The sequence below is a fragment of the Natrix helvetica genome (genome assembly GCF_964273705.1).
Source record: "Natrix helvetica genome assembly, chromosome: 4".
Classification (NCBI taxonomy): Eukaryota; Metazoa; Chordata; class Lepidosauria; order Squamata; family Natricidae; genus Natrix; species Natrix helvetica.
Genome location: NC_138550.1, coordinates 22,089,239 through 22,105,306, shown reverse-complemented (window position 1 = coordinate 22,105,306; position 16,068 = coordinate 22,089,239). Strand labels below are relative to the sequence as shown.

The 16,068-nt window shown below is 39.1% G+C and overlaps 1 protein-coding gene across 3 annotated transcripts in view; it reads left to right on the top strand.

Moving 5' to 3' along the window:
* The first annotated feature begins 263 nt into the window (after window positions 1–263).
* SPATA13 (spermatogenesis associated 13) overlaps window positions 264–16,068 on the top strand; it is a 100,019-nt gene continuing 84,214 nt past the window's right edge. For all 3 annotated transcript variants that reach the window (XM_081950194.1, XM_081950192.1, XM_081950190.1), the window contains exon 1: window positions 264–765. The gene's annotated coding sequence lies outside the window, so the exon portion shown is untranslated. The remainder of the gene's footprint in view (window positions 766–16,068) is intronic.

Sequence of the window (16,068 nt, the reverse complement as noted above, 5' to 3'; positions counted from 1 at the left end):
CCTTTACAATATTTCCCAGGATATTTCATTTTCCTAGGAGAAGGGGGCGGTTTTTTTTTAACTTCCTACATTTGTTTCTAAGCCGGGACGCCCATCAAAATTATCATTAAGATAGAGGGATATTTTTCTTCTTTTTGCAACTGGTTCTTTCAAAAGAGACGCCTTCAAAAGAAAAAAAGGCGGGGAGGGGGGGATTAAGACAAACGCAAATGTAACAACTTAAGATATATTTTCTTCCGGAGGAGGAGAGGAGGGAGAGAGAGAGAAAAAGGAAAGAACAGACGTGTCCAGAAAGATTGAGAACAAGAACAAGAAAAGGAAAAGAACGAAACGCGTTCATTTCGTGCGTTGACATTCACTTCCCAACTCGCCTCCCACAGTACCGGAGAGAGAGAGAGAGAGAGAGGGGGGGGGGGGAGAGAGAGAGGCGAGGCAGGCTGGCAGGGAAAAGGGAGAGGAGAGGTTTGGCTTCGGAGCAACGGACTGGTAGGAGAGGTTGCTCCCGAAAAAAGAGGGAGGTGAACCGGCCGCTCCGAATCCATCTGGAAGGGCCAAAAGCCAAGAGAAGCCGAGGTCCTTCAGGCTTGAGGGGAAGAGAGAGTTTAGTTACAACACCCACAAGCTGGACTGGGGTGTTTTTGCTGGGAACACGGAAAGTTGTTTTTTTAAAAAATTAGGAATAAGGTCGTTTGGAATCAGTTTCGTCACGGGGAAGGATTTCCACGTGCCCAGGCGGCGACCTCCTGCAGACCGCAAAGAAGACAGGTGAGACTGTTGCGTTGGGGTGTCCCTCAAGAGGGCTTCTGACCACCGACTCTCCCCCCCCCCTCCCCGCTTTCCTTCTTATGGGTAATAGAACCCGTGGGACGGGGGTAACAGCAACCCAGAAGGCACCTTGCAGTGTTGCAAATCACACACACACACACACTCCTGTAGAAAAGCGTTGCAGTGGTGGAAGAAAGCGCTCTGGGGGTTTGTGTGAGGTTGGTTAAGAAAGTTGTGGCGATCTAAATGTGCAATTTGACAGCTTTTCCCCCAGACTGGCTCCTTTCCCAATCTGGTGGATGGCAGCTCCACTATCCCCAGCCAAGATTGCCAAAGGGCTGGAATGAATGGGAATTGCATCCAAGGAACTCATCTGGGGAAGTGGAAATGGAAGATGTTAGAGATGTCCCCATTGCAGGCATAAGTCAAGGACTATCCGTAATGAACGTCAAATACTTTCTAGTGGTGTTGCATAAAGATACTATTATCCTTAGCACAGATTCCCGACTGCTTTTAACAGGTGAACAGAGTTGGAAGGGACCTTATAGGTCATCTAGTCCAACCCCCCCCCCCCCCCCAAGCAGGAGACCCTTTACCATTTCTGACAAATGGCATTCCAGAGCTGGAGCCCTACATTCACTCATGCAATGTGTATTTGGAAGGACCCGGTAAAACAAATCTGGTCGAAAAAGGAAATGCATACTGTCTGTGGGTGGGGGATGGGTGTGTGTGGGTCTATTCTTTAAAACTGATTCAAGTATTTAAGCATCTGTAAACAGAACGAGTTTCTAGCAGTCTGAAACTGATTGGCATTGCAGCTAACACCAGCATCTGGAGATTCAATGGTTTAAGTTTGATCACTGATTCTTAGTTTAGTAGTTCAACCTTGCAAATTTCCTGATATAGTCCTTGGAATATAGATGTGTGAATTTGTACTCTTGTGTATTATTTATGTATTAGTTTGTGAAATGTACAGGACAGCAGGTTTAAGTATGAACATGGACATGAATAAAGGAAATGAATATGAGTAAATGGGGACAGTAGGACAGGGACGCTGGGAATGCTGGTGCCCTTATGCATGCCCCTCCTTTTTTTTTGACCGTGTAATGTAACATCTATCTATCTATCTATCTATCTATCTATCTATCTATCTATCTATCTATCATCTATCTATCTATCTATCAATCTATCTATCATCTATCTATCTATCATCTATCTATCTATCTATCTATCTATCTATCTATCTATCTATCTATCTATCATCTATCTATCTATTATCTATCTTGTTTGGGTATCTGGGATGATAATGTTCTGCCTTCTGGGTGAGTAATAGACATACATAATGAAGCCAGGAGATATATATGTGTGTGTGTGGGGGGGTATTTGTACTGATAAATAAATAAATAAATATATTTGTTTTCATAGATTTTCACGGGTGTAGGTATGCTAATTTTGTTGTATTCAGGTCTTTTCCTGTGTAAGATTGAGATTGTCTTGGCAACGTTTCAGCGAGGTCTCACTCGCCATCTTCAGGCTGGTGTTTTATTTATATATATATATATGTATGTATGTATGTATGTATGTATGTATGTATGTACGTGTGTGTGTGTGTGCGCGCGCGCGTGCTGATAAATAAATAAAGGGAGACTAGTATAGATCTATTTCAAGTTATTTAGCTCTCATCAACTAGCCATACCCTTACTGGGATTTGAATCTGGGCTGTATTACATATTAGGCAGATGTATTAGCCACTAAGCCACAGGCTCTCCTCCTTATCTATATATAGCCTAATATGTAATACAGCCCAGGTTCACATCCCAGTAAGAGTATGGCTAGCTGATGAGAGCTAAATAGCTTAAAATAGATCTATACTAGTCTCCCTTTATTTATTTATCAGCACAAATACAACACAAATATAAAAAAGGCAACATTAAAAATATGGTTTTCTGCCTGGATGGTCTCCTGTAGTGAGCCGATAGACAGAAAGGGGGAGTAGTGAGTTCCCTCCCATATTTGGGCATACCAGGGGTTGTAACACAAATAAATACATATACATATACATATACATCATATACATATACATATACATCATATACACATACACACACACACACACACACATATAATATATATATAATATACACATACATATATATATTCTGCCTATGCATACAGATGCAGCAAGAAATTCTCTTAAGTAAGCAGTTTAAAAAAGAAGGTGGATGGAAACCACTTTATTTCCTGAATGATCCTATTGGGGGGGGGGGGGGGGAAATAGCTGAGGTATGGAGATTTTATTGGTACTAAATTGTGTTTTAATCCAATAGAGAACAGATGTATGGAATTGTGAGGGAGGGTAATGTAAGAAATCACGTCAAGCATCTGTTTCTGTTAAGTTTCAAAGTGTTTGACAGACTGAACATTCTTCCTTTCCTTGACCTTAAATCCTCCCTCCTACCTGTTTGTTCCTTCCTTTCTCTTTTTCAGTGACTATATTTGAGCTGGGTGGATTCAATATGAATGTGAGAAAGACTCACTGGAAAGGGCATATGCTTCTGATTTTCATACATTCAACATAAATTCTATACCTGCACAATAGCAATTTCCTTTTGTGTGCTTGTCCAGGCTTCCTAAGCTGATACTAAGTCTGGGTGGGCATGAAGAATGCATGGAAGTTAATTACTTACTACATTCAAGTTACAGAAGCTGAACAGGAACCTAAAGATAATTAGGATTCAAATCTGTAATCAGTGGCTACTTCGTCCAATCACCAAATGGGAGAGATCACCAAATGGATTGGAAAAATAGGAAGAGGAAAGTATGTTAGGTAAATCAGTGCGTAACTGCCTTGCGTTATTTGTAAAAATAATAAAGTAAAAATAATAAATAAGAGGGACGCAGTGGCTCAATGCTGAGCTTGTCGATCAGAAAGGTCGGCAGTTCAGCGGTTCGAATACCTATGTCGCGTAACCGAGTGAGCGCCTGTTAATTGTCCCAGCTTCTGCCAACCTAGCAGTTCGAAAGCATATAAAAATGCAAGTAGAAAAATAGGAACCACCTTTGGTGGGAAGATAACGGCGTTCTGTGCACCTTCGGCGTTTAGTCATGCTGGCCACAGGGCCACGGAGACATCTTCGGACAGTGCTGGCTCTTTGGCTTTGAAATGGAGATGAGCGCTACCCCCTAGAGTCGGGAACGACTAGCACATATTTGCAAGGGGAACCTTTACCTTCACCTTACCAATGAAGAAACAAATGTTCTCAATCAGCTCTTGAAATGGGAAACATGGCAGCTCTTGTCTGCATTTTTACATCCAATTCTGATTAAGCCGGTAGAAGATATATTTTTCTTCTTTTCTAAAATGAGACACAAGGCCTCCTGAAAGCAACAGCTCCAAGAACCTTTCTTGGTTGCTTTCTGCCAACCTGTATTCATAATCCTTTCAACAACAACAACAAAAAAAAAGGTAGGAAAAGAGTGGCCATGAAGGACATTAATAGAAAACCTGGCAGTTCCATTAATAGATAGCTGATATGAGACCCAGTCATAAAGAAAACTTTGTTTGGTGCTAGGTACACTGGGCAGAAAACAGTCAGAAATAGTTTACCAATGTGAAACTTTAACTTCAGCAAATCTGCCAAGGTCAGCTAGATTTAAGGTCGTCCTTCTCCAGCCTGACACTCCCAGGATGTGTTGGGAACATAATTCCCAAAACTTCAATCAAAACAGCTTTGTGAAGGAAGAATCAGAATTAGAGTCACCGAATCAGTCAGTTCTGCAAGAATTGGCATCTCTGGATTGCTAGGATTGCAGAAATCTTCCATAAATTATTCCTTGATCAATACATGTTATGCAAAATTCAGCTGTTTGGGAACTGTGATGCATCTCATATATTTAGATTTTCCAAATACATATTGTGCAGTTTAGCTTTCTTAAGCTTAATCCCAGTTTCTAGTCATTGTTCCACTTCTAACAATGTCAAAGACTTGTCACTTTCCTTATATTATTCATTGACTCGTTCTTTTTATCTGATTCTGAAAAAAATTGCCAGTGCCTGCCTTTATTTGTTTTGGGTCATTCAAAAAATAATAGCAGTGTGCCTCCCAATTCAGTCAGATATTCATGTTGTGGGAGGGAGGGCACTGTATTTTTTTGCCCTTTGATTTTCTATTATAAAATGCTTTTCTAGCAATAGGTTTTGAGACTCCCAATATTTACCATTGTGACATGTCTTTCTATTTACTAAGTGAAAGGTAAATTCCCTGCTTTATCAGCACATAAGCCCAGTGGCACAGTTTACCTTACAGGAGTACATTTAAATAACCAATGTTTTATTTGAAACTAAGTACCTAGATCTGTAATTATGCATATCTCTACAAACTATCTTTACACATTCCTAACTAAATGCCCCTTGTGTATAATTGTTAATAAAAATAGGAAGAAAGAGAGAGTGCTGTTTACTGCTACCCTAATTATCCACCATTACCTGTTTTTGTTTATTTGTGAGAACATTTCTTTCATGCCATTCCATTAGGAATTGTCAAAGCAGTTCACCACATAACATTTTATTATAATTTTCAAAAGGAAATTTAAAAAATCATTTTAAGAACCTCTCCTGGCTCGGTGCTCCATGTGCTGTTCTTCATTTTTTTCTGTCTGAAATGTAATTATGGGCAACAGAGTTATTTTGGCATGTTGTTGAACATTAACTTTCACTAGCTTAAGGCAGTTTGGTTGAAGATGAGGAATCAGGAAGTTTGATTCCAACATCTGGAGAGATATGAGTTTCTGATACCCAGTTTAAATTGTTGGTTGCGTGGAATTAATGTTGGTAAGTGCCTTTTGTGTATACATCTAGAAACACTTCACATTATTTTTGCGTGTATTGTGGAGATTCATAGTTATTCAGCTAATCTGTTCCTCAATCCTAAAACACTAGTAGTTTGGCATCTGACATCAACATAAGAGCAACCCCAATTCTTAGATGCACTTGGCAGTTTTTACTTATACAATGGGGGGATACGCCCCGGTACGGGTGTACCGGTGCCTGCTGGGAGCACCAGGTACCGTTCCAGTACAGTGGTCCGGAGGGCCCAGCTCCTCCCCTGCCATCCTTACTTGTATTTGAGCCGATCGGGGCTTACGTGCACGGAGCGTACGGCGTGTGTGGCACTTCGCCAAGCAGCTGGAGCGGGCGATAAGTACGCATGCCCGGCCCCGTTGCACCGTACCGGTTGCAATGTGATCCGGAACCCACCATTGTACTTATATGTACAAATATCACAGACAGTACTGGATACATATTATAAAATGGATATTTATTAATTGCAGTTTTCTTTTTTCCTTCCAGTGTGCTAGAAAGGGGTGTTTGTGTGTGTGTGTTTGTGTATATGTGCACGCGCGCGCAGTTTTCTTGGCAATATTTCAGAAGTGGTTTGCCATTACCACCTTTCTAGGCCTGAGAGAGAGAGAGTGATTGAGCCAAAATAACTCAGATCGTTTTTGTGCCTAAGGTGGAACTAAAATTCATGGTCTTGGAATTCTTTATATATATATGTAAAAGTGTATATAAATATATGGGCTAGGTTATGTTTATGATTTGCATATTTGCATGAAACTTAATCAGGTCATTTAAAATTCTAATGCTTAAATTTGCATTTGCTAATTTTGGTATACTTTTAATACTGGTTAGAGTTGGTTTGTGTTTTGGAGAGTTTTGTAAATCTAACTTGAAATTAGTTTATGCTTTAGTCTATTACCTGAATCCAGAAAAATGGATTAATATAGTAACCATGTTATACAAATTTGGCCTTTGAATATAGTGGACAAGAAGACCTTCCAACACTGTTATTTTGTTATATGGGGATTGTATACATTTGAATTTACTCTGATTTTCTAAATTATTTTGCCCAAAAAAACTTTATATTTTTTTATAATCTGGCAATCATTAGAGTGGAAATGGATGGAATCCTTACAAGTGTGTGTGTTTCCCTGTTAAATTATCAAAAATAATAATATTAACTGCATCCAGTTACTTTTTGTTCTGTAAAGTTGTGCTAGAACAGCAAAGAAATACAGAGCTTTTTCTACCAATCAGAGATTGCTCAGAATTTATGCAACCCTATCTGAAGAGCCACTTCAGGAGCGTAAGAGCAGATAGTGTGTATTTAACATTATCCTTATGGCCAGTCCCAATGGATAAAGAATTCTGAAATGTAGAAAGTAGTTAAAGCTTTGGTTAGTTAGTGAAATAGACATCTATTTTGCATAAGTCTAAAAAGATGGACTGGAAACAACTGCATACAAGATCTTTGTTTTCTAAGACAAAACTTTCACTGCTAAGCAGAGACCTTTAAAATCACTACAAGGAGCAAGAAATACACAGCTTGAGCCATTAAAATGTTATTAAAAGGCAGCAGAGTCCAATTTAATTTCTCAGCAAAATACCTGACACAGCTGGGCAGCAGAATTTCAGTGGAGTCAAGCATGCATATGTGAATATATATATATATATGTGTGTGTGTGTGTGTGTGTGTGTGTGTTTTGTATTTGTGCTGATAAATAAATAAAGGGAGACTAGTATAGATCTAGGCATACCAGGGGTTGTAACACAAATACACACACACACACACACACACACACACACACACACACATATATATATATATATATGTATGTATGTATGTATTTGTGTTACAACCCCTGGTATGACTAAATATGGGAGGAAGGTCACTACTCTCTCTTTCTGTCCTTCGGCTTATCACAAAGACCATGCAGGCAGAAAACCATATTTTTATTTTTACTGTTGCCTTTATATATTTGTGTTGTAATTGTACTGATAAATAAATAAAGGGAGACTAGGATAGATCTATTTCGAGCTAATTAGCTCTCATCAGCTAGCCATACCCTTACTGGGATTAGAACCCGGGCTGTATATATCTTAGGCAGGAGTCTTAACCACTAAGCCACGGGTTCTCTTACTTATCAGTTGAGCCAGGGAAATAGGTATGTATTTGTGTTACAACCCCTGGTATGACTAAATATGGGAGGAAGGTCACTACTCCCTCTTTCTGTCCTTCGGCTTATCACAAAGACCATGCAGGCAGAAAACCATATTATTATTTTTACTGTTGCCTTTTTATATTTGTGTTGTATTTGTACTGATAAATAAATAAAGGGAGACTTTATCAGTACAAATACAACACAAATATAAAAAGGCAACATTAAAAATAAAAATATGGTTTTCTGCCTGCATGGTCTTCTGTGATGAGCTGAAGGACAGAAAGAGGGAGTAGTGACCTTCCTCCCATATTTAGGCATACCAGGGGTTGTAACACACACACACACACACACAAACACATTATTATATTGTGTGCTGAATCAGATATGTATACTGTGACAGGTTTATTACTTTTGTAAGAAGAGACTCCTATGCAGTCCTCTGATGATGGTAGAAAGGGATTGACATATGCTTTTGTATGTATAATTATGAATAGCTTTTACATGCAGAGTACAAGAGAGTTGCTTATAACAAGTGACATATATATATATATATATATATATATATATATATATATATATATATATATATATATATATATATATATATATATATATATATATATATATATATATATATATATATATATATATATATATATATATATATATATATATATATATATATATATATATATATATATATATATATATATATATATATATATATATATATAATATCCCAGTAAGGGTATGGCTAGCTGATGAGAGCTAAATAGCTTGAAATAGATCTATACTAGTCTCCCTTTATTTATTTATCAGCACAAATACAACACAAACATAGCAAAGGCAACATTAAAAATAAAAATATGGTTTTCTGCCTGGATGGTTTTCTGTAATGAGTCGAAAGACATATATATATATGCTGGTTTTGTTGTATTCGTGTCTTTTCCCGTGTAGGATTGAGATTGTCTTGGCAACGTTTCAGCAAGATCTCACTTGCCATCTTCAGGCTTGGGCTTAAAATGGGACCGTGAAAATCTACGAAAACATACATACATACACACACACACACACACACACACACACACACATACATACATATATATATATCCATCCTGAGCAGCATGTAAAGGTACATCAGTACTAGCACTTCAGTTGAAAAGTTTATGTCAATGTTAAATATGATTTCTAAAAGGTTAATGAACATAAGATTGGCTAAGCCATACAATTAATAAGTATAGCATTGGTAAACAGTTGCAAAATGCATTGAATTTATTTATAATATTAGAAAACTTTCAATTTTTGAGCTTAATACCTAAAACTAAAGTTTCCACTCTATTGTTATTTCTTGTGGTTTATAAATGAAAACAGGAAAAAAGAGAACCGCTGGGAAAAAAATAAATGTGTTTGATTTCTAACTTCCTTTTTTATATTTTAACCAATTTAGAATTGTAATCAAATTCAAGGCTGAATTCTTTTCATTTACACAATATATCACAAAGCAAGGCAAACACAACACATAATGGTTTTTAAGAGGTTCTATATGTATTGTATATTCAGAGGTCAGACTCAGTTATGACCAATGACTGATTTTGCATTTCCTCTCTGTAGGTTATGACTGAGTAGAAACATTTTGCTTTAATTTCCCAATATTTTCTTTGTATATGCATTTTAGTTCTTGGCTGTGAGCTGTATTTTCTCAGATGTTAATTTTTTAGGGTTTAAATTTACGTATTTTCAATGAGAATTATATACCAGTAGTAGTGCTGGATTTTACATAAAAAATGTGAATACATGCACACACACACACACACACACACACACGCTACCTGTTGAAAGTTCTTCTTACTTACGGTTAAAAAAAAACTGAGCCCAAATAAGAGGCATTTATAGCTGAAAAGCTGAATTATCTGGACAAACATATCCATATATTAGTAAGAATAATTCCCAAATGGGACTTGCTGCCAAGAAAACGGTCATTGGATTATTGCTGAAAAGACTGGACACACGTGAACTCAAACTGTTTGGTTAAAAAACAACTTTACTTTTAAATCCTAAATTATAATGTAGATTTGCATTAAAATATATACAGAGTATTGTCACATGTCTTGTTCCACAAGAAAACTACAACAGAAATCCACTTTTTGAAAAGTGTTTGCTTTAGCCAGAGCTCCATCAGACTTTAAAAGACGGCCTATCATTCACTGATATGCCAGTTATAAGTATTTATGAGTGCTAATGAAATGCAGATTGGCACAGATGGTCTGTGGAGTACAGCAAGTGCTGTGTTATCTGCCAGTAGTTGTTCCTTCTGGTGAGCAATGCCAAACTATGATGGAAAAAGCAAGCATAATTTCCAGGAATGATATGCCATGCTAAAAGTTATGCTTTAAGGAAGAAACGAGTTCATCACTATAATTATAATACGAATGTCACAAAACTGTTTATATAATTCACATTTTCTGCAATTCTGCATGAATGGGATTTTGCATATGTTACATGGTGCAGTATTGGAGTAGCTTTTCATGTTGTATTCTTCCTGGCAATCTGTTTTGAGCCTAAAATAGTGTAGGCTCATACATCGCCCCGTTTTTTTTTAGCACAAATGTGCGCAACAGAGGGACAATTGTCACATCAAATATACCATAGAGGAACAACATTTTAAATATACAGGTTCTCCTCGATTTATAACCATAGTTGGGACTGGAAATCTGGTTGTAAATCATTACAGTAGTAAGTTAAGGAGCCCACTTGACCTGATATAATTTTACGGTTTTTGTAGTCATTGTTAAGTGAATATCTCAATCAGATTCTCAAATTAGAATAGAGATGAAAGGGACCTTCAAGGTCTATTAACCCAACCTCTTGCTCAAGCAGAAGACTCTATACCAGTGGTGGCGAACCTTTTTGTTGTTGTGTGCTGAAAGCATGGGCGCACATGCACACATCCATAACGCAATGCACCCTGCGTGCCATGCATGCATGCACATCTGCATGCGCTCCACCCCCTGCGCATGCACGGCAGAGGCCCGAAAACCAGCTGGCTGCTGGGAGGCACGCACACATGTACGGTGGAGCTGAGTTCGGGTGACAGCTCAAGTGCCTGCAGAGAGGGCTCTGTGTGCCACCTTTGGCACGTGTGCCATAGGTTCGCCATCACACCTCTATGCCATTTCAGACAAGTGACTATTCAGTCTCTTCCTAAAAACTGCCAGTGATGAAGCACCTACAACTTCTGAATGCAAGCTGTTCCACTGGTTAATTATCCTCACTATTAGAAAGTTTCTCCTTAGTTCCAGGTTGCTTCTCTCATGAATTAGTTTCCATCCATTGTTACTTGTCCTGCCTACAGGTGCTTTGGTAAACAAGTTGACCCCTTCCTCTTTGTGGCAACCTCTCAAATACCGGAATACTGCTATCTTGTCCCTCTAGTCCTTTTCTGTAGACTAGCCAAACCCTAATCCTACAACTGTTCTTCATATGTTTTAGTCTCAAGGCCTTTAATCATCTTAGCTGCTTTTCTTTGCACTTTTTCCAAAGTTTCAACATCTTTTTTGTAATATGGTGACCAAAACTGGATGCAGTCTATTCAATGTGTGTCCTTACTAAGGCTTTATAAAGCGTTATGATGGTGGTAAATGTAAATCTATTTATTTGAACAGAAGCTTTTGCTGGAAAATGGCAAAAAAGGATTGCAAATTATGGTCACGTGACCACAGAATATTTAACTTGTCATAAAGGTGACCCTTTTGTCATGTGTCCAATATGCAGCCATCAGACGGGGGGGGGCAGCTATGGCACAACCATTCATGATGGCAGGTGTGCTTTTTAAGCCATAAACTACCGGTTCGATGGCTGTCATAAATGCAGTCATTAAATCACTCCAGAAGCACTCTGCAATGCTCCACATATCCCGTTTTTGGGCTCCTGAACTCTCCACGTGTTGCGTTTCTGCCCTCCCTGGGCCCCAGAAGCACTTTGCAGGCCAAAAATAGGTGTTGTGAAAATTGGTGAAAATTGGTGGGTTTTTTTGTGAAAACGAGCCTGTTTTTGGCAAAAACAGGACATGCAGAACACTGCAGAGTGCTTCTGGAGTCCGGGGAGGGCGAAAATGCGATGTGCGGAAGCAAAAAACTATTTTTTTCTTGTTTTCCTCCTGTAAATCTAGGTGTGTCTTAGTCTGGTGTGTCTTATAGTCTGAAAAATACGGTAGGTCTGTTACACAGTATATATAGTGAAACTATATATAGTTAGTGACAAGACTATTTCAGTTTTTATAGTCTGCCAGTACCATGATATAAAGTTAGTAATACTTACCAAGTAAATCATTATTTGGCTATTAGTTTAATTAGTTCCTGAGGGCTTTGGAGGGATTGGCAGGATGGTTACCAACGAGAAACCCACTACCATAGAGTATTTGTAGTTTCCATTGAATGGCATTCTAGCTTCAAAGCAATTGTGACTAATTATAGAACTAGAGTTTATACAAACTTTTAATGCATATTGAAAATGGTTATATAATGCCAAGTATCTAAGCAGAATTTATATTAGATGGAGTTATGCATTAAACCAGCACATTTTTCAAATGTTCTCTAGGACTTTGCAAGAAGATTTGAGGTCCTGATAGCGAACACAAAATGCAAAAAAGATTGTTCAACTCTTTAGCATTTGTACCAGTTTCTGCAGCATAAACTGGAACTTTGCATATCTTTACCCACATCCACACACCAATATCAATTGTTTTCAATCAATAGAAGGTGAAATTTCTCACTGTACTTTTGTCAGAACATTTTTATTGAGGGTGACAATATATTAGTTCAGGAAGGTACAGCGAAAATAGCTATCGAGGCTGCTGAACTGTTTATATTTATATTGTAAGTCCCTGAATTTAGCAGGATTTGAATAGACGTGCAAAAGACTGTGCTGGAAATACTTGTTGTTTTTTTCCAAGTTTCAAACTGAGTTAGGAGATAGACTGATCATCCACAGCATACATTAGCGAACTAGTTTATTTTTATTGAAAATAATTACATGGTTAGCCCAAACTATGGTCATATTCTCGAAGATATGGTTTTCCCTTTTGCAGCTTTGATGTATCTGCCCTGTGGCTAAAATCCTCCATCCTCTAATGCAGGGGTACCAAACTCAAGGCCCGCAGGCCGAATCTTGCCCGCGGGGTGCTTAGATCTGGCCTGCGTGGCTGCCCTGGAAACAGCAAAGGAATGGCCCGTGGTGCCTCTGCCAGCGAAAACGGCCCTTGGGAGGGGCGCGTGTGGCCCTCCTGAGCTCCGTTTTTGCTGGCAGAGGGTTGCAGGAAGCTGTCGCAGCTGAAAACGGAGCTTGCAAGCCCGTTTTCATTGGCAGAGCATTCAGGCCAGCATAGGCACTCCTGGCACAAGTGATGCTGAGCTGGCCATGCCCCCCCCCCCCCGAGGTCCCACACAATCCTGATGCGGCCCTCAATGAAATCAAGTTTGACACCCCTGCTCCAATGCAAGAATATCCAGTGAGGTGCCCATGGTTACCACTTTCGGCCTTTTTGCCAAAAGACTTATTTGTAAGACTCTTGATTCTTTTCATTAAAACAAAATTAAAATGCGAAATTAAAATGCTAAAGAACAAAGTATCAGCTTCCAACCACCTTTAGTTACAGGAGAATTACTTGGGCACCCCATCAGCCCTTAAGGAATTTTATGGCTGAAACCTACGTAGAGAAGTGTGTTACCTGCCCAAACAATAGCAACTAGGCAGCTGGGGTGAAAAAGAAAAGCTGGAAAAGCTGGGTAGAAAACAGAGTAAGAAGCAGCTTCATTGTTTTCTTTAAAAAGTAAAAGCTAAACTAATTCATTATACTGTAACTTTCATGGAGTTTAATTGTAATAGTCCACCGAATTTTAACAGAGTCTTTAAGGCACCACAAGATTGTTCTTTTTGTTACTACCAACTAACCCAGTTCTTCTGGAAACTGTTTAAGTAGATATTATAGCCAACTAATTTGTGTGGTTGCCTTAAACCAGGGGTGTCCAAACTTGGGAACTTTAAGACTTGTGGACTTCAACTCCCAGAATTCCCCAGCCAGCCATGCTGGCTGGGGAATTCTGGGAGTTGAAGTCCACAAGTCTTAAAGTTCCCAAGTTTGGACACCCCTGCCTTAAACGAAAATAAATGTAAAGGCAATTGTGTGATTTTCTTTATTACACATGGTGCTATTTTTCTCTAATTAAATAAAGGGACAAACTATTTTTTCTTCCTTTGAGGTTCTTTGAGAATTTCCTTCAACCAACTCTTAAAAAAAGAATTCTGTAAACCCCCAAAGTGCATCTGAAACTAATCTTTCTGCAGGAAGGCCTCAGAAGCTACACTATAATCTAAGTAATCTGAAAATTAGCTTCTCAGGGGGTCATAGAGCAGATAGGAAGCCTTGTGAATAAGCAAAGCCCCCAGAATAGTGGATAATCTCTTGGGGTGAAAATGGTCCTGTCTGTTGCTCTATTTATGACAAAGGAAAGGAAAAAAAGCTTACATTTCAACAGGTGGCTGCTGTTACATGAATGCATTGAAAATATCTTTATTATTACAAGCATTTTTTTAATTAAAGAAAATCTGATATATGACAGGAGTAGAAGTATTCATAGCTTAGTTTATTGTCTGACGGTGTAAGCCTTGAGTTAGCATTTTAAGCATGCTTAGATATTTCCAGAACATACCGTGAGTGTTTATCTTTCATCAATTTTGACAATTAAATGAAGTTTAGATGGGATGACGATAAAAGATGTTATTCAGTCAGAATAGCAGCAAGATGAACATTATCAACAGCTCAGGAGGAGCTTTCAGAACTGTTACCTTACCACCCCCATAAAAATTCAACATACCATGTATTGAAAGAGGAAGATTGTGTTGGTCTATTTATACATACACAGTAACATACAGAGAGAGAGGGGGGGGAGGGGGAGAGGGAGAGGGAGGGAGAGAGAGGGAGGGAGAGAGAGAGAGAGAGAGAGAGAGAGAGAGAGAGAGAGAGAGAGAGAGAGAGAGAGAGAGAGAGAGAGAGAGAGAGAGACTCATCAGAGCAGCTTTTCTCAGTCAACTAGAAGATGTGTGGATTTTAATTCCTAGAATTTCCCAGGGATGAGGTTGAGAAACACTATATTAGAGGCTACTACTCAAAGAAAAAGGGGACGCAGTGGCTCAGTGGCTAAGACATGGAGCTTTTTGATCAGAAGGACAGCAGTTCCGCAGTTCGAATACCTAGCGCCGCGTAACGGAGTGAGCTCCCGTTACTTGTCCCAGCTTCTGCCAACCTAGCAGTTTGAAAGCATGTAAAAATGGAAGTAGAAAAATAGGGACCACTTTGGTGGGGAGGTAACTGTGCTCTGGGCACCTTCGGCATTGAGTCATGCCAGCCACATGACCACAGAGACCGTCTTCGGACAGCACTGGCTCTTTGGCTTTGAAACAGATGAGCACCGCCCCCTAGAGCCGGAAATGACTAGCACACCTCTGCCAGGGAACCTTTATCTTACGCAAAGAACAGATAGAAGTTGTAAATGCTGGTCTTTTCAGTGATTGTCTGTCATCATGCAGTTCTTTCGGTTTATTACTCACAGTTTTAATCAGAAGCCAAAAAAGCAAATAAATTATTCTCACCCTCAAATCAAAATAACTGGTTCTGAAGGTGCCCCCTTCAAGAAGATGCTGAAGGGGGGAGAAAAGCAACTTTGAAATAGTTTGAAAAGTCTCTTCAAACATAACGTCTCTTAAATCCTGAATGTAAAATTGGTAAAAGGTTACATAATTATTTTTAAGCTGAATTGATCATTCCAGCAAAAGTCCTCTCCCTCCTTCCAGCGTCTATCCTTTTCCTGACCAAAGTTTCATTCCTTGGTTTTCATAGAGAATTGCTGCCTTGTTTTTAGAGGAGTGGCTGCTCAATGGAGCAAAACGCTCCCTGGCAGGGAGATCAAGAGAGGGGGATCAGGATCATTGGCAGCAACAGAGCTTGAAGAGGTTGGTAGAAGGTGGAAAGAGCTGGAAAAGCGGCTCCTGATCTCTCTTCTACCTCAATGAACCATTAGAGACTCTGTGAAAAGTGCTGATAAATGTTTGGTGAAGCGCAGTGAGACTTGGCAGGGCTTGGATGATGGATGTCTGATTGGCTGAGAACTGCCATGAAAGTCTCAATACTCAATAATGAACCAGGATATTTTGAGGCATACTAATATCCCGTTGGGACAGCTGTCCCACAACTGCCTCCAAAGGAAGCATGCCAAGGGGCAAGGGAGGAGTCTGAAAGAATTACGG